At 37.9% G+C, this 26,316-nt stretch overlaps 1 protein-coding gene across 2 annotated transcripts in view; it reads left to right on the plus strand.

The window, feature by feature from the left end:
- LOC134671231 (semaphorin-2A) overlaps positions 1–3,350 on the plus strand; it is a 433,155-nt gene extending 429,805 nt beyond the window's left edge. For both annotated transcript variants that reach the window (XM_063529030.1, XM_063529029.1), the window contains one exon: positions 952–3,350. The gene's annotated coding sequence lies outside the window, so the exon portion shown is untranslated. The remainder of the gene's footprint in view (positions 1–951) is intronic.
- Positions 3,351–26,316: the final 22,966 nt, after the last annotated feature.

Genomic DNA, 26,316 nt, shown 5'->3' on the forward strand with positions numbered 1-26,316 from the left:
AGGAAATTAAGACATTTACCCGGAAAACTACTTAACTATGACCCATACAGACTATTGGTGTATGCAGATTTAAAAACCAGTTCTTCCTTAATATCAGCGGAACAATACATTGTATAATAGTAATAACAATTATTAATTATTTCAGTTTTCCTCGACATCTGAAATTGTACCAGTGGATAACTGGCGAAATTTCGAATGTCCCATTATATGACTATGAAAAAAAAATGTCGTTGACCCAGTGTATGACATGGAGGTGCATCAAGTTTACATGATAGCTGTAACCAATGTATGACACTAGTTACGACCCAATGAATGACACCTCAATACGTAACTGTCATTCACTCCACCACCATAGTAAAACAGTGTATGACACTCATGTCAGATACTACTCACATGATCGAAAAATAATTGGTTTTTACAGAGTATATTAAAAGTATGTCTTTCTTCCTTACAACATGGTCAATATTAAATTTCATAAAATAGTAATTTGTGCGAGTGAATGACATAGATGTCATACACTACTAAACGCTAATTTTTTTTACCAGTGTATGACATGTCTTATAAATACTAACGTAAGGAAAATAATCTACTTTTAATATACAATATCAATCGTTTGGTTTATTATGTATCAATATGAATAAGCACTTACTAATTACTTATAAAGTCCTGTTTTTTATTCACACTTTTAAGATGCAATGTCTTAACAGATGTACTAAGAAACCCGACGCACAACTAAATCGATGCACCTCCTAGCAAAAACTACCTCACAAAGTGAAAAATATTTAACGTATTAATGACAGCTTCGGAACAAAATTCATAGATAACACATGCAATCGATTAAGTCCTGTTTTATGTTTATATTAAAAACCGTTTTCTTATTTTTCAAAATAAACTGCGTAAAAGTCATACATTAGGTCAGTGTCATCCATACGGACGTTTACCTTACTGGAGTTTACAAAAACTATATTTATCAGCCGAAACGCGATGTAACAACTCTAGCAGTGTTGCGTACTCGATGGACGGTGCCCATTGAATTGCAGTGTAATCGAAATGAGTACAGGTGCAGTATTACGCTGCCAATTTAAAAAGATCATTAACATTGCGGTTCGAGTATAACGTTCGTCCTTTTTAAATGGCAGGGTAACCGCACGGGGCCGACGCGCTATAGCTTCAAATCTCTGAGGGTTGTGGGAGGGTTCGCCTCATTATTTTTCCCCTATTTTGTGTAAATAGTTACCTAATTTGGTTCTGTAATAATATAAGTGTACGTACGTATAGTATGCACGTCCCTAAATATAATGAGTATAATTTAAGCCTGTGATATATAAGAAACATGTTTAGAAAGTAATTTTAAATGGTCGAGAAGTGGAGTAAATCGCTGTTGTCGTATAATTTTCTCATCGTCATAAATATTTTTCAGGGTAATTTTTTTATTAGTATAACGTTTTGATGTGACTGTTTTACGTATGTGTACCTATTTCCTTTGTATATCCAAATTGTTTAAATACAGGTTAGCCAACTTAAAGTAACAATATTAGTGTAATTTATTCCACAGTATAGCTTATTTAAACATATTATATTATATCGAACTTTAGCAGCAATAATTCAGATACTAAATGTCAACAAAGTTCTTTCTGATATTTATGGATCAAAGATTAATATTAGAAATAATTTAATATGATGTAGACGGTGTTTTAAGAATTTATCTCCGCATATTTTTGTACAAAACTCGATCCTAATATCAGTGACGAGTGGGTTAATGTTAAACGTTGGAAATAGTAAAAGAGCAATAAGTTTAAGAACAGCTAGGTAGCGTCTGGATTTATTTCACTTATTTGGTGACAGATTGTGATTTTGACGACTACAATCACTATCATTAATGGTCACTTTTCTAAATATTGGCAATCTCGCCGAAAAACTTCAATGTTTTACTTGAAGCGCAAAATGGCCATTTACTTAGCAAAATCTTTGCAATGTCACAAGTCGTCAATAAATAAGGTTGAATACGGTACTTAAAACTGTTTCAAAGTCATCACAAGACATGAAGCCCACTCCGGTATACGGCTCGATTCCAACCTTAAGATACGTCATTTAATAGATCTAGATACGATATGGATTAGATATGTCGGTGTCAAATGTGACGTTTCTTCAAACAAAAACACCACTTTTGACACTGACACATCTAATCTATTAATTGACGTATCTTAAAGTTCTAATCGGGCAGATGGCTCCGGCCACACGCCAGCTATCATCCTCACTAGTATTGGGACTTCAGTCACCATATCAAACATTAACTTTACCTACCTAAGAGCTTGTATATATTTAACGATCATCATCATAACGATCATTTTACATAGGTAGCGGTGGATTACAAATTTACAAACGAATTGCATTTTATAAAATTATATCATACATATTTTTTCTAGAGATATATTGATGGAATGCCATTATTAAGGTTTTTTCAGCTGCCACAATGCCATAGCAAGTAGAATACTAGTACCACTGCCATTCGCTTCTAGTTTCACATGACTCTCATGCCCATTCCTGTCGAGATCTTTGCGTTGACATGACATGAAATAGTAGGTAGAGAAGAGTAGCCGTAGTAGAAACAAATTCTAAATAGTAGACATAGATATGTTGAATAGCGAACTCATGTTGATTTCGCATTTATCTTAGGGCGTACTGTTACAAGCACATTTGATGGAACAATTGCAGTTAAAATGGCATGTATAAATTATTAAAAAATTAAAATGTTAATTGTCAGTATTGCAAGATCCAAATAAACAACTCAATTGTTTTGTCCAGTTTTTTTAAACACGTCCGATAAAGTAGACATTTCAGCTGTTTGAATTTTTGAAACAGTCCGCCCTTCACAATTTTAAACCAAGAGTATTATGTTATAATTCATAATTTATTATACGACAATGTTAGCTAAGGCTATCCGATTTTTAAGCTTAAAATCAAAGCAGAAATCAGTAACCGCTGTAGACTTAGACTCATTAGGTGCTTCGACATTTAAGGATTAGTTTTGCAAATACTTTATGATATATTTCGGACTTTTCTCATATCATGTACATACATAAATCGAAATAGATATAAAGAATCTTAAAAATATCTGAGCTTCGTCGTTTATTATATTAGCTAAGATTCGGTACTTAAGTATTTTAGTGGTTACTCAAACTACGACGCCCCTGCGGGATGTCTTGCGCAATAATTATAACTAATTACTATTACCTGTACTAATCGAGTAGGTAGCTCTGTAAATTTCACATGTTACTATACTGTATTAAGTTAAAATTCAAATGTAGTGTTAAGATTTTATATAATAAATCTATGAAATGTATCTCTCACGTTTGAAGTTTTATTTGCCGACTTGATTGATGTTGTGTGCCGACAGGAGTGTGTAAACGTCGCCGGCTATCATAATAAAAGCTAGAGGAATTGTTTAAAATAGTGTCAATTCATCACGTGACATACGGGGGTGACGTTTTCGTCATAACAGGAGGGGCGGCCCCTCGGCCTCGCCGCGGCTCGCTGCCGCTCGTCGCTCGGCGACGGCCGGAGGGCCCGTAAAAAGTAAGGGCGCATAATTATATAGTGCCACTAAACTAATTTCACGATACATTGCCAACAAAATCTGTGCTTGGCACCGCCTCGCCTGCCCAAATGTGATTTTTCATAACCAATCTGTTGATTACTACTGTTATGTGTGATTTCCTTTCCTACGAATTGCTAATCACACCCTTCGCTCGACGTTCGAAATTGCTTTCGATATTGATGAATAACTGATGAAGGAAATGAAGTTGGTGTGACCTTAAACTTATTTTGAGGTTTACTCGCGTGCCCGTAATTATTGCCGTCGGTTCCTTAAAACAAAGTGACGTCAACACGTCGCTTGTTGAGAAATGAGTTATGGAAAAATAATAATGTTCAATTTGGACGTTGTTCTTAGCTATAAAAGACAGGCTACTGTGAGGTACGAATTGTTCAGTTCTATAAAACCTTGTGTAAAGTCTCTGTACACTTTAGTACGTACATATTCTGATTCAATAGAAGCTCTACCATGAGTTCCGTGAATGACAGTCGATTGAGAAAGTTAAGAAAAATGTATGGAATAAAATGGTAATAGTAATAATAACCGAATAATTATGGTATAGGTAGTGTGTCATTTTGCTCTTATAGACACCACAATGAGATAACGTAACTGATAAATATAATGACATTGACAACTATCTTTTACTTCAGTACTTAGAGCAAAAGCGTACGCGTCACTGCAATATTGCACTGTACAGTCACCTGCAATAATATGTAACTCTTCGAAGGCCGCAAAAATATGTGACACGCTCTTATGGCTCTACAAATAAGATCGTGTCAGATGTTTCTGCGGCCTTCTTTGTGTACTATTTTCAAGGCGGCCGTAACTATAATAAATAATAATTTCAGCCTATATAAGTATACGTCCCACTGCTGGGCACAGGCCGCCTCTCATGAGCGAGAGGGCTTGGGCTACAGTCCCCACGCTAGCCTAATGCAGATTGGGGACTTCACATACACCTTTGAATTTCTTCGCAGACCGTAACTATCCTTTTTATATTTTTAGATGGTAAGAAAGGATTAAAAAAGCACCTATATTTTTATAATCGTGGTCTAAAGCAACTAATGTTAGAAAAGTAGCTCGAAATGGTTCATGTAATATTACACACGGTTGCTGCGTCGCCAGTTCCTTTTTCATTGAACTTGGCTGGACACGCTATACCGCCTAGATATGCCTCTAACGGCGTAGCTATCGCAAATACATACAGGTTGGCCCAAAAAACGTTGACAATTTTTTACTCTGCATGTGGTTAAAATAAATATAAATTAATATATTATAGGACAATTTTACACATATCGACCTAGTAAGCACCACACACCACACCACACCACACCTACCTGGTACCTACCTACCTACCTGGTGGTGGTGGTGTGTGGTACCTAGTACCACAGTAAGCTCAATAAGGCTTGTGTTGTGGGCACTAGACGATGATATATATAATAAATAGATATATAAATAAATTACTTATATACATAGAAAACATCCATAACTCAGAAACAAATATTTGTTATAAACACACTAATAAATATATTTACCAGGATACGAACCCGGGACCGCCTGTTTCGTCCATGCCTACGAAACAGGCTGTCCCGGGTTCGAATCCTGGCACTACCGACTAGGCTCGAAGGCCGTTTCATATAGTTGAAAATTTTTTTTACAAAAATTTGCGTGGACAGCGGATTTTTGGGCCATCCTGTAGTTACAAATTCAGTAGTATTAGCACAGAATAATTAATAATACTACCGTACAGAAAGGAAACTTCCTACAAAACGAAGTTTGACAGCGGTTCAGGGTCGAATCATGCTGTCCCTTTCTAATATATGGCACTATCCCTTCCGGCTATTTAGGGTTGTCAAAAATCAAGTGACTATCTTATCTGTGGTCGTGCACGCAAAAGGAAGTCAAGTGCCAACCCTAATAATTGCTCGGAGCAATGCTGAGCCGAGCGGAGCCGAGTTTGACCGAAGTCAGGAGTTTCGCACCCCTAGTATTAGTACTTATATCCTATTATAACTACCCACATAACACAGCAGCACCGGATTCACGAAGCAATTGCATTGTAAGCGAGAACTACCGCTTGACAAGTTAGGAGCAGTTTGTCTCGGAAAGCGGTCCGAAGATTACATACCAGATTGCATCATAAACCGGTAGGAGGATTTGTCAAACGCCGGCCCAGACATGTAGCTAAATAGATATCGTATGTGGCACACGTTCTATGAAGATTATAGATATATAATTCTCAAATGAGCTTAGATAACTTAACTTAATAATAATACAATGTTCTACATGACATTATTAATGGTAGCATTCCATTTCTGACCGCAGCTGCACTACGGGTACTGAACGCGTCGGTGTTATTGTCAATATCCATAGTAAAATGAACAGCAGTGCAGCTGTCGTTGGAAATGGACTGACACCTTAAAGCTCTCCAAGGGACATCTCCGTGTTCCCCAATTCCCCACACAAGCCTATCAAAAGACCGGGGTTTATAGGCCCGTGAAATCCAAGGAGATACATTATGACTAGTTAATAACACAAATAATATTTAATAAAATTTGTTTCGTAGTTCTTGAGATAGATGTAACAGACAAAAATGAAAATATAGGTTTCCTTTCACTTACTTGACTGTGTAGACTCTTGACTGTAGTTAATATTATTATATAAATGTGCCCATCATTTTAATTTACTTAGTTAACACCGTTAGAAGTAGTTAGTAAGTGTAGTTAGCCGTTTTTCCCTGACACGTGTGACATAATGTAACATCATGAGGAAATAATTCATAAAGACCATCATCATCATGCTACGCTCGTAGCACTACGGCTCGTAGCGTAGCCAATAGCATAGTTTTTTCCGCCACATAGCGTAAAAGTGACATTCGTATGTCAACTACAGCTGATTATTGTTCCAACATTACAGCAGCGGCATTGATGCTCTCGCTGCTGTCAATTTGCTTGATAAAATCTCCGCAACAGTAATGTAACTGCAGTATCCATCCGAATGCCCTATTTAAATCGTTCACCGCTGAACTACGATCGTAGCGCTACGTCGTAGCCGATGTTGGGTTTCCCGATATGTAGCGAAAATTCTTCGTAAAGGCAAAACGACAACGTTTCGTGATTAGCGCTGAATGGGTTAAGGTGCTGTTACTATCAATTACCTTGATACAAGTGACATTCGTTAATGCATTACTATCGCGATTAGAAGTTCAATCTGTCACTTATTTTGTCATGAAATTGACAGTGATATTGCCTGTGTCAATGCCACTGGTAAGACATCACAAAATCATCCTGTATATTCTATGTAGGTAGCACATCATTATATGTGATCTAACCCGACATAGATCTGGACGCCAGCCTAACTCAACAGTAAGACCGAACAATATTGCAGTGTATGTGTCGCAGTCGGATCGTATAATCCGCCGTATTACATTACGGCTAGCCGTTTTCAAAAACAGGGGCGTTTTGAAATGCGGCGGTTTAACGATTAGCCGTATTGAATGCGGCTGAATGAGAATCCGCCGGAATGTATTCGGCGCCATACGTTCTTCAACACGGCTAGCCGTAATGTAATACAGCGAGTCATTAGCCGCCGCTTTGACAGTTTTTAGTTCCCATTTTTAACACTCGTGGCGCTGCCTGACAAATGCTGGGGTGTCCATCAAATCTGGAGTTTGTCGGACTTCAACAAAAAATTTTCAACTTCAAAAAAAAATTTCGTTCGCAACTTAACTAGACGGAGCCCCGCTTCGCGGGGCTCCTATTTCTGAGCGGTTTGCCCTTCGGGCATCTGAAGCTACCTAACGAACCTAACCTACCTACCTATTGATTAAGTGAGACGTCCGTGAAAACATTACACTTTGGGAAAAAAAGCGTAGGTAGGTAATTAGGTTAGGTTCGTTAGGTAACTTCAGATGCCCGAAGGGCAAACCGCCCAGAAATAGGAGCCCCGCTTGCGGGGCTCCGTCTATTTAAGTTGTGAAGGAAATGTTTTGGAAAAGAAACACATGTAGTGCGGTGGGACCATGGTAGAAATAAATTAAATTGCAAACATTGTCAAACTCCGGTTACGTAGGCGACCGAAAGAACTGGTCACTCTACAATGTACGATGCGGCTAAACGTGGGCCGCCTTATTGAAGAACGTATCGCAGTGACAATCCGGCTAATCGTCGAACCGCCGCATTTCAAAACGCCCCTGTTTTTGAAAACGGCTAGCCGTAATGTAATACGGCGGATTATACGATCTGACTACGACATATGCACTGAATTCATTATTGAACGTGCTTATGTACTCATGTAACTTTAGATACAATTTAGAACGAGCAAGCAAATTATACAAGTCCTAATCGAACTTCAGTACATCTGTAGCGCATTGTTCTTTTTTGATAAATTTTCTAATAAAAATATTAAAGCGAGTTACCGCGCCTCTCAATTCATTTATGTATATATTCGCTTTGTAGGTGAATTCTAACCCCTGTAGTTGACTCTGTTCACCCAGCTCAAATCACATACTAAAAGTTAAAGTCTATTTTACTATAAGCATAAAGGTACCTACTAAATAAGTATATCTTATCCACTAGCCACTACTCGTACCTATACATCATATATATAAAATTGAAAAACCCAGAACGGGATAAAAAACGAGAGAAGAAGCGAGATGGCGCCTTACAAATTTCTAAAAAAGTTTTTGACACGTTTCTCGAATACGACGCACGTATGATAAGAAAAAACTGTTCCAATCTATTATCTAAATATGAGAATAGAAACAGAACATGAAATTTATCGCTTTCGATACGTATTTAATTTACAATAAGCAAATGAAATTTTCAAAATAACTTTATTCGGCCATCTCTCGGCAACTCTCGGTTGCTTTCGTTTGGCGGTGCTACAGATTAGACCAAATAATCCGTAAGTTAAAGTAAACTAAATTATGTTTGTCATGTTGGTATACTGGTATTTCTGAGTTTTTTTACACGAAGTAAAATTAAAAGAGTTGTCAACCTCAACCTTATGAATATTCGTCTATGCCCATACGAGAGACATGCCATTTATGACATCAATCAAATTAATATTATCGTATTACTTATTAATAATTTGTATTTTGTTGTTTTAAATTTCTTTTTAAGTTATATTATTCAGAATGACTTTCATATTAGCTTCGGCAAACATTGTCATTCGTCCGGAGAACGGGCTGTCGAGATGGGCCAGAAATACAAAGTTGATAGCATGTTGATAGCAAGTTATAACGTAGGTAGATAAAGTGCATGCTCAGATATTTTTGAGCGACCAGATGAAAATAAGCAAATGTACAGTCAGCAGTCAGCCAAATATCGTAATATAACTTTGTTGCCATAGAAATAAGGATGTGTTCCGATATAGTGGCGAAATATTGAGAGACCACAGCGGCTCGGACACTGAGAGAATGGGAGAGGATCGTGCCGAGAGCGTAGGTACTTGGGACAACAAAATGGGAGATAGCCGATTGACGGACGTCCTAGGTACCGCTGAAACGACGTAGTTGCTCAAGACCTGCTCAACGTCCGCCATGCCGACTGGCGAAAGCTATCGCAAGACCAAGAAACATGACGTGATCTGGTGTCGGCCAGGACTAACGTTGCGTCACCGTACCTAGCCGTAGTAAGTAATGTTATAATATCCATAAAGGGAAATGGGGAGTACGTTTGTATCATGGTGTAGGCAATCGGGCCGCCGATGACGAAAAATACGCGAAAAGTTTAATATGTACAGTTTATTTTTACACAGTATTTACACAACACATAAAGTACACAGAATATATACAAAACTAGAGGCAATTTACACATTTAAATTCAAACGATGTGCAAAACACAAAACATTAGTTGCTACCATTCGCATAGAGAAACTCACAGTGAAAAAATATTTACAAAAACAAAAGACGCGCGCTGGCCGCGGCATTCTTACCGGCCAGCACGCGCGCAGCACGGAGGTTGGTATAGGTCCGTCGCCTACACATGGTATAATAATATACTCCGCCTGGTACTCTCTTCCCTTCTTTTCGGGGTCACGTGACTGACACAAACTTACGTCATCATGCGACAGCGCTATATGATATTGATAATATGCGATAGCGCTATATAAAGTGACAATGTTATTGTGACGTAGGCTTGTGTCACTCTGGGAAGAGAAGCCCATGTTTTATTACTTTTATTAGACTAAGGTTTGTATCTAAAGGCGATTTAGGGGGGGATTTATTATTCTTAATGCGGTAATTAATCTAATGAACTTTTTTGCAACTAGGCTTTAACACAACACAACTAGGCTTGCAACTAGGCTTTAACACAACATAAAATAAATAATAATTTTATGTTGAAACAAGTTTTAAATAAATACCTACGTAGATGAAAAAATACAATCTTGCCTTTTATCAAATCACATCATTTTTTGAGAAATTTGCGAACTAAGTTATCCAAATAACGGCTACAATTTAATAAGAAATGGATATTGCACAGTTATAAACCCTGGCAGGATTGAATACATAATAATGTCGGTATTTCAATGTACATAAAACAAACTCTTTATTTAATTTACGCGAGCGGAGCTGCAGGCCCGTCTAGTTATTAATAAAATTCTAACTTTCAGTAACTGATCTTGTAATTGACTGAAATTTAACTGTAATAAAATGCCTTTCTGGAAAAATACTAAACCCACAACTTACTTACTTACTCCTCTGGCGCAGCGACCCAAAGTGTGTCTTCTTGGCCTCCAACACGACTGCTCGCCACTGATCCCGGTCCTATGCCGAGTCGCGCCAGTTCTCAACCTGGAGCTCGCGCAGATCAGCGTCCACCACATCCGCCCATCGATACCTAGGTAGACCGAACGGGCGGCGTCCTATCGGTTTTCCCTCAAACGCTCTTTTCACCGCCCGATCACATTCCATTCGCTCAAGATGGCCGAGCCACCGAAGTCTTTTAGCCTTAGCGAAACCCACAACTAAATGAACTTATTTAAACTAATTTCACGCATCTTAAACTCCATCTCACTAAATTGATAACCCGCAAATATTACTTAGTAAGTCAACCAAGATTTCATAACACATAATTCATTATTAATAACAAAGGGGGACAGTAAAGAATAGCGCGAAATTCCTAGTGTTGAAATACTGTGGAGCATGTAATGGCCATTTCACGCCGCCCGCCGCGAGCGGACTTCGTCTCCATTTAATAATTACGGCTAGGGAAGAACTATTACCGCAGTACTTAGGAAATAAACAGTACCTATTTTTACATAAATCTTACGGAATATTTTAAAATCTTTGCTGATTAGCATTCCATGCAATACTCTTATTGCATACATATTAGCGAAAGCACGCTTGCTTTCAATAAGTTCGCTAATATGTATTACAGATTCGGAAATGTAACAATACGGTAGCCCGGGCCGAGACGTCCGACGTGTTATTTTCAATAACGACTGATTGGTTCACGTGTTGCCATCGCCACGCCATATCATTGTGATTGACGTTGCTTGTCACCCTTAAACATAACAAAATTCGCAATACATTGCGTCATAGAATAAACTTTAAAGTGTATTAGAAATCAAACCACAAGTTATTTCTAAAGTTGCTGAACAAATGTTGGTCAGTATGAGGAGTACAGCCTACAGTTAAATTGTTTGCTCGTATTACAGGCCACACCCGGTATATTAAGAACAGGTCACTCACGTATTTTAAGTCGAAAAACGATCGACATGTTTCACTCCGTACCGAGGAGTGCCATCGGGAGTTTACGGAGGAGGGGTTTGGGCATTAATCGAATACTCTTGCAATGACTACTGAATATCCCACGTGTACTATGACTCAACCGTGCTAAAAGTAGCGTGATTAGCTACTGGAATATAAGCCTTACTGAAACGACTTAAGGTCTTTGCAATCACCCTTCGTTTTACAACTCTACGGGCTAGACAGGGGGTAGTGTACCTACTGTAATTATAGTTACTGCAAAGCTTACTCTGTCGACGTAGTATATCAGTAATTACCCGTAGAGTCCGTAGACGTAACAACTATATGCAATACGCAAGGTAACGTTAAAAATGCAGGAACGTAAGGCAGTCATGGACAGAAGCGTGGATTTTTTATGAATGATAGGCTTTTTTGAGAGTACCTCGAGGCTGAGGCGGTTTCACTGGTACAACTTGTGTGACAATATGAAGATCATTTTATTTCAAGAAAAGCGCGCCGTTCTCGCACAAGTACATATATTACTTATTTTATTAGAAATCGGGATACATATAAAAGTATCCTATTCATGAAAAATAAAATCTTAGCGTTTGGACTAAGTTACGATTAAAGGATGATTCGCGTTAGACCGGGCCGTGTCCGGGCCGGAGCTTCCGGAGCTTACTTTATGACATGACAGGCGATCACGTGATGCTTTCTATAGAAAATGATGCGTGGGAAGCTCCGGCTTGAACACGGCCTGATCTGCAAATGAATAATTCCTAAAATAATAAAATAATTACTAAGTAATGTAATTTACAAATAAGTAATGTAATTTACAAAAAGAAATACATATACAGTATGTAAACTTACTAAAACCATTTACTTAAGCCCGTTAATGAATGGGTGACACTGAGCAACTTTTACTATGGCACCGACTCGGAAATCGCGAAAAAAAATTTGGTTGTTTCATACATTTTGCTGGTGTAGCATTGAAATTTTCTATGGGAGAGTCAATTTTTTTTGCGCGATTTCGGGGTTGGTGCTATAGTAAAAGTTGCTCAGTGTCACCCATTAATTAACGGACTTGAGTAAATGATTTTAGTAAGATTACATACTGTATATGCTGAGGTGAGACCATTTCGTGGCACTTTCTCCTTTTTTATGTGTCTCTGCTTGTATAATTTTCTTTTTTGTATTTGTGCTCACGAATAAAAATATTTCTATTTTTATTTACATTTTTTTCCAATAAAATGCCAATACGATTATAGTGAAGTAAGTTTCATCTATTCCTTCCCTTCACATAACCGCCAAGTTTTGTCAAAGCAAACCAGGTCCCCTAGTTGCGGGGAGTTGGTCCACAAAGTTTGTTATCAAACAAAAGTGCATACAAAACAACTGCATTGATAGCCGAATGCTCCTATTCCAACTTTCCGGTAAAAGTTAAAAGGGCACAGGATATTATTCGAGCTTTAAAACTTCCAGCTTAGTTTGATATACATACGTAAGTGTTACACGTATCATGTTTTATACACATTATACTTAGGTCTGCTGGGGCTATAGGTATACTTAGGTGCTGGTCCTTTTTTTTACTTTATTATATTATTTTACAACAAAAAAAATCCATAGAATCTAGAACCACGGTATGCTTTAAAAAGTCATAAGCCTTTAAAATAACTTCATACTTTTTGACTTTGATTTTGACTTCGAAAATTTCACATATGGCGGCTACAAGGATTTTAGAACCACGATATGCTACGACAAGTCCTAAGCTTACTTATTCTAGCTGTAAGTTTTGCAAACAACTAAATTATTACTATCAATAAATATTTTATTACATTTTTCACTTAAGGTGGTGGTACTGGTGCTCGACGCGGTCGCAGTACATGTCATCTTGAAACTTAAGTCATTGACGTCATTGTAAATAATTTAGAGGTAACAGCAGGGTGTCATCTATTGGGCATTAGCATGTTGAGCACTAGTACCACCACCTTACAATTCTTTTCATTATTTGTCACTTTATGTCAAAAACCAATATCAAATCAAGTTTCAAATGCTACTTGTGCACAGCGTCAGCAGTTCGCACGACGCTGACCGCAAACCGTGCGGGGGATTAGGAATTTTCCACGGTGCGCGATCCAATTAATTTAAAAATCGCCATAACATCGAACCCTCGGCTTTATTGTTATGTAAATTTGCGCAAACTTCGCCGGCAGACGCAGGCATGACTAATTGTTAATTCGGGTAATGCGCTTACGAGTGGGACACCGCACCGCTCATCCCGCGTGGTAATAAAGGATTACGCCCGACCTGACCGCTCCGACAACGCTGTTTACTTGAGGGCGCGATTGTGTGTGACGTCACAGATTTCTGAGAACTGGGTTACAAGGTTGAGAGGCACGGATGAAAGATGTCTTAAATGTTGTTTATACTTGTAAAGTACCTTAGCACATATTTAGTAACGTCAAATACAACGATAGGTCCTACTATAATCGAAATCATGTACCTACATTGTACACTCAGCCTCAAAAGTACCTATATACATGACGACTTTATGAATTGCTTGTTTGCTTTGACAAAGCTTGGCGGTTATGTGAAAAAATAGATAAAAATCTAAGAATGTTATTCAGTCGTGATGTGGATATAAACTTTTGCAGCACGATATTCCACTTCCTTTTCCAGGAAACACTTTTAATTTTCGAGAGTTTAAGGTTTATAAGTAACTGTTAATATAAAGCTGTAATTTAACATTATCAATCACGCCGATGCACTCTTGCTAGCCCAATACACTCTTGGCCAGGATTTTCGGGTGCAAAAGCTTCAAAGTGCAGTTTGATACTTTTTTGGTTCCGCAGAATAGCACGGTTTTCGAATAGCGACCTCATGAAGGTGGCATCTCTCATAATGCTAGGTAATGGATGCAAAAAGCAGTCCAGCATAGCGCCCGCGGCATGAAGTATTATTCCAATCGCTAGTTTACAATGGGCGAAGAGTAGGTCGGGCACAAGTGAACCAGTATAAGGACCGTGCGTATTGGTCTGGCTGCCACCTCACAAGGTAAGGTAGGTCACAACCTAAATTGAAAACTTTAACTTCACAATAGGTATCACTTCGCGCTAATAAGCAGATGCTGCGTTCAGTACTGGCACGCTAGGGTCTGTTATATGTATAGTGGCTCAAATAGAAAACTTCACAGTCTTGCCATTAGTTATATGAGCCAGCGTTGCGTCGTTCGTGCTAGAAAACTCTCTATGTCTATATATGACAGAATGACAGAAGACAGATGTGAAACAGTACGATAAACCCACCAAAAATGAGTAATATTTCAAATCACAAACTTCCTCCCTTTCTATTCGCTAGATTACATACTTTGATACATTAATTATTTTTTACATAAATAGTAGGTACCTACATTAATTATTTTTTAGGATAGTTTCACGTACCTTTAACAACGAAAAATTACGGATCTCTCGTAACTTTTACACTGGTTTGCTCGTGAACTCCAGTCGTCCGCACTTGCGCAACTAATCATAATACTCAGACCGGAATTAGACGTAGTTTTACGTTAGTGGCTGGTATTAGTGTCCTCGTAAATCGAGCCAACTTTCACGAGCGTAAAACAGCAACGCTATAAATTTAAAGGATGAAGCATAAGATGGTTTTTACAATCTTCTCTTTGTTTGCGAGTTCAAATTACAGCTATCTACCTCTGACTGGATTAAACTAGTTTATGTAACAAGGATAATTTGAACAGGGTATATGTGGAGAAGAAACTGGAGGCTTTGGATTTGTCTCCAGCATAGGAAATTTGACATACTGCGCTGCACAAACCACTCAGACCAGGCACACTTTAGTCATCATCTCATCTCATCTCATCTCATCTCTCAGCCATAAGACGTCCACTGCTGAACATAGGCCTCCCCCTTGCATGATGGGGGGTGAATGCCATAATCGCCACGCTTGGCAGGCGGGTTGGCGATCGCAGTCGAGCACACCGAATTTGAGGGACGCTGCTGCCCGTCCACCGGTGGTCTTGGATGTAGTTTAAGGACATACCCGGGTCCAGACTTTAGTGTGTCTTTTATATTACTAGAAGGCCCGTGACTTTGTTTACGTGGAATGTTGATTGATAAATACCGGTTCTACGGTTTCGCATTTATAATATTAGTAGAGATACTTTTTGCTTTGGAGGCAAAGGGAAATGTGTGGATATCTAGTAAACTTTTAGAGTTCCGTATTAAACTATGCCTAGTTTATACATTTCACCATATCCGTCTGTTTGTGTGCATTAGTGCTAGTAAGCAGCCATTGAGAAAACGTCATGGTCAGCACTGTCAGCAGTGTCAACACTACGAGTACCGACCCAAAGTTATTTACATAGGTATTAATTTATTTAAAAAAAAAACAAGTAAAACCAAGTAGGCCGGCCATGTAAACACAAAATAAATAGAAATGTAGATAGCTGACAATACTATCACAATGGTTTCGCGTGTCTGTACCTACCTTGATTGTGTGAATTCTAAAAAGATAAACACTACAAAAAGAATCCCAAAAGGCACGACAAGAAAACTACTGCACAGAACGAATGCATGTTACGAGGCAACGTTCATTGATGCAACTCGTTCGGTGAATTAGTGAAGCTGCGAGCGATATAATGGCCGGCGATAAAAGAGCGACTAAATCGGAAGCGGACCAAGAACAAAGATTGTAGCATTGTGCGCCAACGGCCGGGAAAGCGACGCGTCCGCGAAGAATAGAGTCATTTGCCTTTAACAACATTAGCAGCCCTGACCCTCATGCCATCAGTTTTTGTTTGTTAATCTACAGAAAAGGGCGTAACTCATTTTGTCAACTCGTAATTTAATTTCGCTTGAACCCCAACAGCACGCGTCCGCTCGCTTGTCCATTTGTATTCTTGTTTACACGCAGATTTTCATAATAATAGGCACCGAAATTAATTGACGATGGCGTTTAATTGTACGTGAATATAATTGTTACTTCAAATAATGCCGAATCTTTGCTGACCTTGTGATAAATTAGGTCGTAAATTTGAAATCGCAGAAACGCGCCGCCGTCCCATCGTTACCCGAAACTTTAATATCCCCCTTGCAATATAAAACCCACCAGCCTCCCGGGCAAAGGTGACGGCACGCTTTTAGAAATGCTTAAAATGCAATTTTACAAGAGTACTTTTATTTATGGCCCCCAAAAATGTAAAATGCAAACGTTTTATTGCGGGGCTCTGCAAAAATACGAAGAACAAACAATGTCCCTGTTATCCCAAGACGGGGGATGTCAGAACATATTTGCCCGTTTACCGGCCGCGTGGGGCGGAAGACGTCTTAAGTAGGCACCGAGGGCAGGTAAGGGCCCGCAGCCGCCAGGCTGCCTTCCTATTTCTTACCAAGTACAGGTGAATAGATCGCTTTGCCAAACCATGAAACAATGATCTCAAGATAGATAAAAAATACTTGTAATCAGAGAGCCAGCTTATATCGGATGGCCTGGAAGTTCTAACTCGCCCGGTGTGTGAAAACGACTGAAATAACTCCCGAGAGCCGAGACTTATTCGCATAAGGATTTAAAAAACACTTCATTAGCCTAATCGCATCAAACTGAATGTAAACAGACTTAATCTTAGACCCTTTTAAACAAATGAAGATCCAAATCAACGATAAACTTGATTAGTTGGCACAACAAAAAGATTTCATTTTGATAATCAACGCATATTGTTGCAGATTTATTACATTTGCATCGGGACCCGTCGTCGACCTCTCGTTCAATGAAGCGACGGGCGATGGGAGAAAGTCTAGTGTTAAATGATTTAGCCAATCTCGGAATAATTTGAATCGAGTTAATTTGGTTAGTTCTCAAACAAAGCAATTGTTCTGTCACTCAATTACTAATAAATCATCGTCTGAGTGCTTCAATTAACCAACTAGACAAAAGAAATTATGACAAACTTGTGGAATAAAACTAAAAAGACTTGAAAAAACGGGTACCTACATCGGTTCGATTCTAGTCACATTCACTGAAAGTTGCGTAATTAAAAAACCATACCAATCTCTACCAATTTTTTTCCTTCAAATCCTTATTACTTATTCGTGTTTTGAACAAGTTTTTCAGTTTATTTACACAATACGCGATAATCCTAAAGCATATTTCTTGAAGCTCAAACAAACGCTATATCCTGGCGTATTATTTATTTACGAAGATGTTCCGAGAGCGGATTGTTCTTGACGCGGCGACTTTGTGCGGGTAGCACACATTACCCTGCTCAGGCTCGCCCCGACTCTTGAAGGTTCCCAATGTATTCCCATCGCAAATAAGTTTAAAGGAACCAGTATTGTGCGCTCTCCGATTTCGCAAAGTCGTCATAGGCTTTGAGACCACAGTCCTACTGGTACCCTTGAGAGTTCAGCTCATCTGCGCCCGGTATGAAATGAGAATACACCCTGATGCGAAATTTTTATAATAAGCTTCGCCGAGATTACACCTTGTACCCATCTATTTTTAACGCGACGGGCGGAGGTGGGACATTTTTATTGCCCCTGAGCTCTAGATTAGTTTTGTTCCGTGAATTTGATGCATATAAAATGAGCTCGATTATTCAACGCCCTGCGCAACTTGCATCCTATTGTACTATGAATATAAAATGATGCCATATGACGACTTACGTCTTAACATTTGTATGCAGCACCCTCGTGCGTGAATAAGCGGGACTCTTTGGTGATTTTATCTTTATTAGTTAGGAACTTTAATGCGATTAAATTATAAATTATATTTATTACGTGAACTTTTAGGAGTTCGTGACTAAGGGTCGTGCACTGATAAATAAAATATTACTCTTAAAAATAAACAAATAAACAAGAAAAAATCGTTATTAACATGAAAGGTACAATAAGAAGCTGGCTGATTTCATATATTTTTAATGTGACATGAAACATATGTCTTATAGTATTAGAATATTCTGTAGGTAAAATTATCTTATGAATAATATTTTTTAGAAAAAAGTACCAATGTATTCTTGATGCAGCACTCACGAACCTAGCAGTTTATCCGATTTTGCAAGCTAAACCAAAGCCACCAAATATACGAACATTTGCTAGCAAAAACAACAATGCGACCGCAATTTGTATAACAATCGCCCAATATAATGGCCTCGCATAAAAATACCAATCGCATAATAGAGTTCAATAGAGCCATTTAATTTTCCTGCAAAAAACGATTTCAAAATTCTGAGAAGAGTACATCGAAATTACGCGAGCTAGTGACATTCTGTATCGAATGGCGGACAAAAGAGAGAATATGAACATGTGCAAAAAATATCTGGCGTATGCATTTGGGAATTTCGCGTGACAGAAAATTTAATACGAGGGGAGTCTAATATTAAACCTCGGGGAACCATCACTTTTAATATTTGGCCGGTTCCTAGAGGGCTCCTAAATTATTTACCAAATGGAAAGGTAATGGCCGAGGACGAGTGCGAATGAACGTATGCAAATATTATAACCTTGTATTGCTGCCATAAAGCGTGTCGTGCCGGGCCGCACTAAATCGGTATAATGAAGAATTTGCGGTTGCCCCACGCACACATTCAAGCTGGAATGGAAATATTTACGGCTGTTAAAGTGAATTTGTTTGTTCCCTGAGTAATGCGTAAATTATGAGTTTTCATACGAAACACCTACAAGTGAAATAACTTGTAGTCTACTAATAGCTTCCGCTACTAATTTTGCGCATATATTTTTCAATCTTATGGCAGCGACTGATGAGATGCGCTAAAACGAATACTCCATTAAATTATAACACAAATCATTATTGTCTGTAGGTATTCATATAAAAAAAACATTGTACTTTTCAACTGTGGCAACTTATTTAAAACTAAGCTAAAACCTGTCGAAAAAGTTTGTAGTTCAGCAACAAGTAATTTATTTATTTTACAGCTCCAAACTCCAAACTATTTGTTTCATATATATCGTATCAGATCAAAAAGAGCTTTCTGTTAAACACCAAAGGTAAACATTTTTTAATCACTCCGCCGATTCCCAGGCCGACCGTAATCCAAATTGCTTGGAAAAACTCGATTGAATCGTATATTCGAGTGAAATTGAATTGTATATCAATTGGATGTTTTGTCTCCGTCGGAGAAGTGATTTATCGGGAAAAATCGGGATTAATTCGTACACGTGTCCGCGTTTAGAGCAGGGTAGGGGCTAGGGGTGAAGGGGTGAAGTCACGGGCCATAAAGAGTCACGCATCGCGGCGCGGCTGGCTAATGGCGGAGCGCTGCAGTCGGGCCCCGTACGTAACAGACGCCACCTCTTTGTTACTTAATTAACTAGCAACACTCTCAAAAGCTTCTTAAATTGTTAGCTGAGGTTGAATAAAGTGTAATACCGGCTGTAAAATAAGGATGAATACGTACATACATATATTTTTTAATCTTTGATAAAGGTAAAGTCTGTGTTAGAAACAGTAAAGCTCCTTTTTTTCTTGAATAGGTACTTGGCTATAATCTTTTGATAACTAACAGTAAATGGCTACTGTTAGTTTTTAAAATTTGAAGCACTTTTACTACACCGTGTTTTTATTAAATTCCGTTAACGGAGTATAGTTAAGTACGTTTAAGAGAACTAAATAGCATAGTTAATTTAAAAAAATTGCATTTCATTAAAAAAAATATTAAGTTTAAAAAGTAATGAAATGTAGCATATAGCGTTGTTATAACACGGGCATTACATTTAGCTCAACCAAACAATTGAAATCTGTGACATATCAATGTCATTTCGAACATCGATCTACCGAGATTGTACATAAGTTTACTAGCAAATGTATGAACTCATTCTAAACACTAATCAATATGTAATCCGGCCCTAAGGCAAGTGTACACGCTTTTAGAGGCCTTATAGGAAAAAAAATAAGTATCTCCGAAATGGGGTTAATTAGAATATCGGTGTCTTTGAGAAAGTTACTCGTGTTAAGCTCAGGAATGCACCCTTGAAATTAACGGAAATCAAAAAAAAAATAGGGTGTATAAAAATTGTTACATTTACGTGTGCCAATGAGCCGTAAACGACGTCAAACCACCGGGTTTTCTGGTACTATATTTCTAACACTTACCGAGCACGAGCACCTTACAATTGCAGCCAACCACATAAATGTGACCTCTAGATCCATAACCACACTCCGGAATCGTATGTCACTGTCATGTTGGTTTATATCAGGCGCAAGAATACTTGGCGTGTAAGCTAAAGAAATTCAGATACCTACTGTATCTCTACCATCATAACTTATGCATAATTTACCTTGCAGAAAACAAGAACGTGCGCGTTGCAATTGGGTTATTAGTTGCGGAAGTAAAGGTGCATGAATGAAACTAGGTCAGGATAATGAGGCAATTAATCACAGAATAGTTTAATAGTAGGTATGTAGATGAGCTATGTATGTACACAGTAATAAATTTGATAAAATGTGTTGTTAAAAATCACAGGTTATATTGCATTTCTGGAGTATCTTTTCCCTGGAAACAGCCGTGTATCAGTTCCAAAAAACCGAATTCATATTTCAAAGTATTCACAACAGACTTTCGATAATTTAATTTATTTTAAATTTTACACAGAATCCAATACAAACACGGACGTGCTGGCATTAAACCTACAGCAAAATAAAGTATGCAAACAGAAAATATTGTGCATTTCTTCCACCACAAAGCTCGTAAAACTTCCGAGCACGTAATGGCAACAATGAATACAAATTCAAAACATTATTGATTCATAAATTATAGAAATCAAATTAAGGGACGGGATGTGGTTTTGTCACGGTACCTACTCATAACCCTTTCTGTTTTGTTTTGCTGATTACTCATTGTTATAATCCCTCTTCCTTGTGTATACAATTGGGTTATTCGCGGATGGTCTAGAACGCAAAATGACTAGTGTATTATTTTGCCTACCTATATGACTTTTAGTCTACATCGCGAACTGACCAGAACGTAAAATGCCTACTCGTTTTATCTTTACGTTAGCGATGTCGACGGAGCCCTTATTCTGTGCTGTTTGGCCTTCGGCCATTTGAAGATAACTAACGAACCTAACCCAAAGGCTCCTCTTCACGTTGGGCCAACGCCAACGCCAACGAGGGACGCAGCCATGCGGTAGAATGAGATAGCAATATCACTTGCTCCCTCTAACGCATAAATGCGTCCCTCGTTGGCGTTGGCGTTGGCCCAACGTGAAGAGGAGCCTTAACCTATCCTAGTGATATAAAAAAGTGGTCATTTTGCGTTCTAGACCGTTCGCGATGTAGACTAAAAGGGATATAGGCAAAATATTACACTAGTCATTTTGCGTTCTAGACCGTCCGCGACTATACCCTACAAATAAAATGGGGTACCTAATCTTTGGACACTTAAATAATGGGTCATATCATATAGTGGTGTATGCACACGAAACAGATAAGAACAAAAAAGACAAAAGAAAAAAAAGGAAAAATAATGAAAAACAAATGAAATGAAATCAATGGGAAAGGAAAAGGAGGAAAATAAGGACTTAAAAACAATGGTGTGGAATACTCTGCTATTTATTTTAATTTATAATTTATTTATTAAAAAAAATACTTATGTCTAACTAGGTATACAAAAGTTTCGCCAAACTTATACATTTATTACTTTATATTTATCCGTATTTTTATTATTTATCAAAAGTTTCTGGTACAAGTCCTACTTCTTTGATTTTGCCAATGACTATTATCATAGGCACTGTAATAAGTACCATTTCGCATAAATAATTTTGTTACTTAATTACTTACATCAACTTCTCTAGCTCCCCACCAACATTTTCTTAATATCTCCATGCATTAGCATTACGACTTATACGACTAGATTTTCTGAGTATTTCGTTGCTATAATCACAGAAACGCATTACTAAAGCTAGACTATAATTAGAGTACAATTAAGGAGTTGTATAAAGTTAAATGAGTATTTCTCGAGACAAACTGCTACGAGCTGGGGTCACGGTGGCTGGCTCCCCTCGACACGATCGTTGCCCATCGCTAAACATTAAATCTAAGCCGAGATTGAAAACAATATACCTAATATACAAAACCAGCTGGGATTATATGTATTTGTGATGCTTTCTGTGAACATAAAAAAAATTGATCCAAATGACAATTTTAATACGAAGTTGTAATATCACCAAGTACAATATGAGGTGGTAATGTTGTGATTGTGACCTGTTCGGGAAATTAAAGACACATACCTACACACCTACACATAATAGTACATATAATACAACTAATGTGAACTACAATAAAACATTTTTAATGATTGAGTGTGCTTCTGTACCTTTTAATAATTTGCGCTTAGATTATAGATACGATTGAATAAATATATGACTTTTCTTTATAGCTAGAAGCTTTTCTTTTTAATGCGCACAAGTCCCGTGTTAGTACCATACTTACCGTGCGGTTGCATCCTGCGTTACCGAGCCCCGCGCTGAATTTTAACAAGACCGACATTACCAGTTTATGTGTTCCTGGTACCCTGCTGTATTTGCCTACGTAAATTCTTTTTATGACTGACGTAGACTGGCTTTCATTTGAATAAGACGTAAAAGGAATGGACCTGGCGCTGACGAAGGCTTTGTTTTGGGAGATGTTAACCTTATGATTCGACGTAAACGTGTGTTCGTCAACGTTTAAGGTAAAGGGCCCCTGTTTCGGCAGGTTAAGGCTCTTGAGAGTGAGTTGAGAGTTTGTGTATTTTTTTTAAATATTACTAAGCATATCAATACCTTGAAAGCTTTTGAATATGTTATATTAGTTCTTTGTGAATAATTTAATGTATAAACTGTAGAGTTTTAGTTGAAACTTTTTTTTATATGAATTTTTTCGTGAACCTCTTATTTGGCTCCCATTTCGTGATACAAATTTAGGTCAGCTCCTAAATTCGTGAATTCGTGTCCCCTGTTTCGGCATAAAGTTTTCTTAGAGTAATTGGTGATAAATTGATTTGCTGATAATCATTTTAAATATTTAACGGTCTTACCTACTTACGAATAATTGTAAGGTCAAATTAAAAATAATAATAAAAAAAGGTTAAATTGAGAGCTAGCTTAGTTTTTTGTACTCGTCGACTTTAATGGTTGAATTAAGACTTAGAGCCATATGGGTACTTTAATACTTGATTAAAAGTCAAACTATTTAATTTAAATAAAAAATAAAAAAATAGAATTAAAAAAATAAAAAATAATTAAAAATAATTATTATTTACAAAAAATAATTTACTATCTTATACGTTAAAAATAAACATACACAAAAATAAATCAAATTTCAATAATAAATAAAATTGTGCTAGTAGTTAATATGAGAATATACGTGGAACATACCTTAAAATTTTTAACTCGGGTCACATTCAAACTCGTTTTATGAGAATTCTAGTGAAAAAAACATATACCGAATTTCGCTCTTACGAAACTTCATGAAATACATTAATTGTTTTCAAATTTATTTTTTTAATTATAATTGTTGTTATATTTAAAAACAAGCACTCAAAATGTATCTAGAAAATCCTTGATTCGTTAGTGGCACGAAATAGGAGACACGCGTAAGATAAAATGACCGCTATTTCGTGAGTCGATTTATTGCAATTTTAAGTTATTTCTATGCATATATTCAATCTTTTTTCTTATCAAATCAATTACTAAGGAACCCACAGAAACACTCCCAAAAACTTTTATTCGAATGGGTTTAGCTTTTCCTTCCTATAAGCTTAACAAGTGAGAGCGCGCACCTTACGCCTAAAAAAAGTGCACGCATACAACACAGCTATTCGCGGCCGTCTAACAGTTTCGACCGTCGTATTACTCTTAGTTTAATCACTAAAATATTGGTTATCATTTTATTGAAGAGATTAAATAATACAGATTTTTTTCATATGTATAATTTGAATAAAAGATATTTGAATTCCTTATTATTTGCGCCAGAAAAAAAGCTAACGAAATAACGTACTAACACGAACTTGGGGCCGTTTACCTTATTGCTCTTGCGAATTTTATTGGCGTTACAGGTAGGATACTTTGTGGGAACACAATGTTCCAAAGGTATCTCTTAGAGAAATAAAAATAATTCGAACTAAGACGATCTATTTTTATTTAAAACACTCTCGTGGAAAAAAGCTCAAAACTCTTATTTTTACCTTAGGCTTAAAGTCCTTAACCCTAAAATACATATATCCCCTAAAACGTATGTATTATTAAAATGTCCGAATCGTTGAATATCCTTCACATCCGAGAAATTATTTAAATATTAGGATGATTACGAGTATAATAATCTTTTATTTAATAACATTTTACAACTTTATAACAAAACACTAAAACCTATAAATAAAAAATTTGCCCTAAGTCATGGTCCGTAGGTAGGGTGCCCAGAAGGCTGGCCGCATTGCCCCGCTGGATGGCAATGCTGATCCTTTGGGCAAAATATAGGCCAGCCCTCTGGTCACCGGAGGCCTCTATGAGGCGCTTTGATAACTCCTCATAGAGACGACGCGCGCTAGGTCCCCACGGCCCCAAGGTTTCCACACCAAACGCCGCAAATATGTAGCTACTACCTAGTGTGACATATTTGCGGCGTTTGAGGCTTTCGGCCGAGGATGCGGCCGCACCAGCGCCAACTTTGGTGCCTGGAATATGGGACGGCGCCAGGGTATCTACGCACGTAGCGTCCCAGACAAGTGGCCGTCCCATACTCCAAGGCACCAGCGTCATTCCGTCAGGCCTCTTGCCATCGACCCTGGCCAGACCGTTGGGCTCGAGGACCGCCAGTACCTTGGCACTGACAAGGGCCCTTCGGATGACGTCGTTGAGGCTGGCGTGGCGGGGGATCCTTCCAGCGCTACGGCTGCATGAGAGGCCGTGGTGGCCCAGATTATCGAGTATAATTGTGTTTTTAATGGTAGAAATTCCATAAGAAAATAAAAAATCGCTAGGTATAAATAGTGTATTGCGAGACGAGAAACTCAGAAAGAATAATATTTTTTTTTTCTAAATAATTACCTATCTATAATGTCGCGTGGAAAACGAAGGGAGGTCTTTGCCCAGCAATGGGACACCATAGTAGGCTAATAAAAAAATCCATAAAACAACCTGAGATTCCTGCATCCCTAAAATGATGTTACATTAATGCTATTATGTGTAACCGCTAACTATAATCCCACCCAACGCAATGCAATTACCAAACCTGAATTATTCGAAGCTCATCTATATTAACTATTAGGGAATAGGCAGTGATTAAACACATCGAGCACATAAGGAATGCCCGTGGGCTGTCCACAGTCGGATTGTGCCCAACGCCGCGTGGGTAGATTATGGTCAAGACAAGATGTAATACAGTAAGTGTTCAGTATTGCAACTTTCTTTAAAGATAATGATATATAGTCCAGATAGTTGCCTGCCTAACTCCTGAACTGAATAAAAAACACACCCATAAATAAAACACACAAGATGGTGGTGGCTTTGATTTTAATTCAACTTTTGGTGGCATTGCTATGAATGAAGACGAGATCTCATAATTTTCTTTACAGTTTTCTAGTCAATATTAGCAGCAATTTTTTAAGAAAATATAAAGTTAACCGCTTTACTTTATTACTTCTTTGGTACTAAACCTGTCTTGAGCTTGCTTCTTTATGTCATATCCCTTTCATATAGCCAAATCCACTTTAACGTAACGCACCCTGAAAATGTGAGAATGTCACTCAATTCTCATCAACTTATCGATTAGGTACCTACTTACCAATCCGCCGCAAGATTCACTTAATTTATTTTTATTACAAATGCTACTTAAATGTTGTCTATTAAAGTAGTGACCACCTCTAACGACACCCAGCCTGAACTCGTAAGATCAAGTGCTCCTAGTGGCTTGTCAGAACTAATCTGACGTGTCGTATATCGCAGTTGCAAAGTTCTAAGCTCGGTTGTGCAAGTTGCGTCCAGCGGCGGACTTCGGTCTCCAGACAACAACACGCCGGAGGGAA

This window comes from Cydia fagiglandana, chromosome 15 (genome assembly GCF_963556715.1).
Source record: "Cydia fagiglandana chromosome 15, ilCydFagi1.1, whole genome shotgun sequence".
In the NCBI taxonomy this organism is placed as follows: Eukaryota; Metazoa; Arthropoda; class Insecta; order Lepidoptera; family Tortricidae; genus Cydia; species Cydia fagiglandana.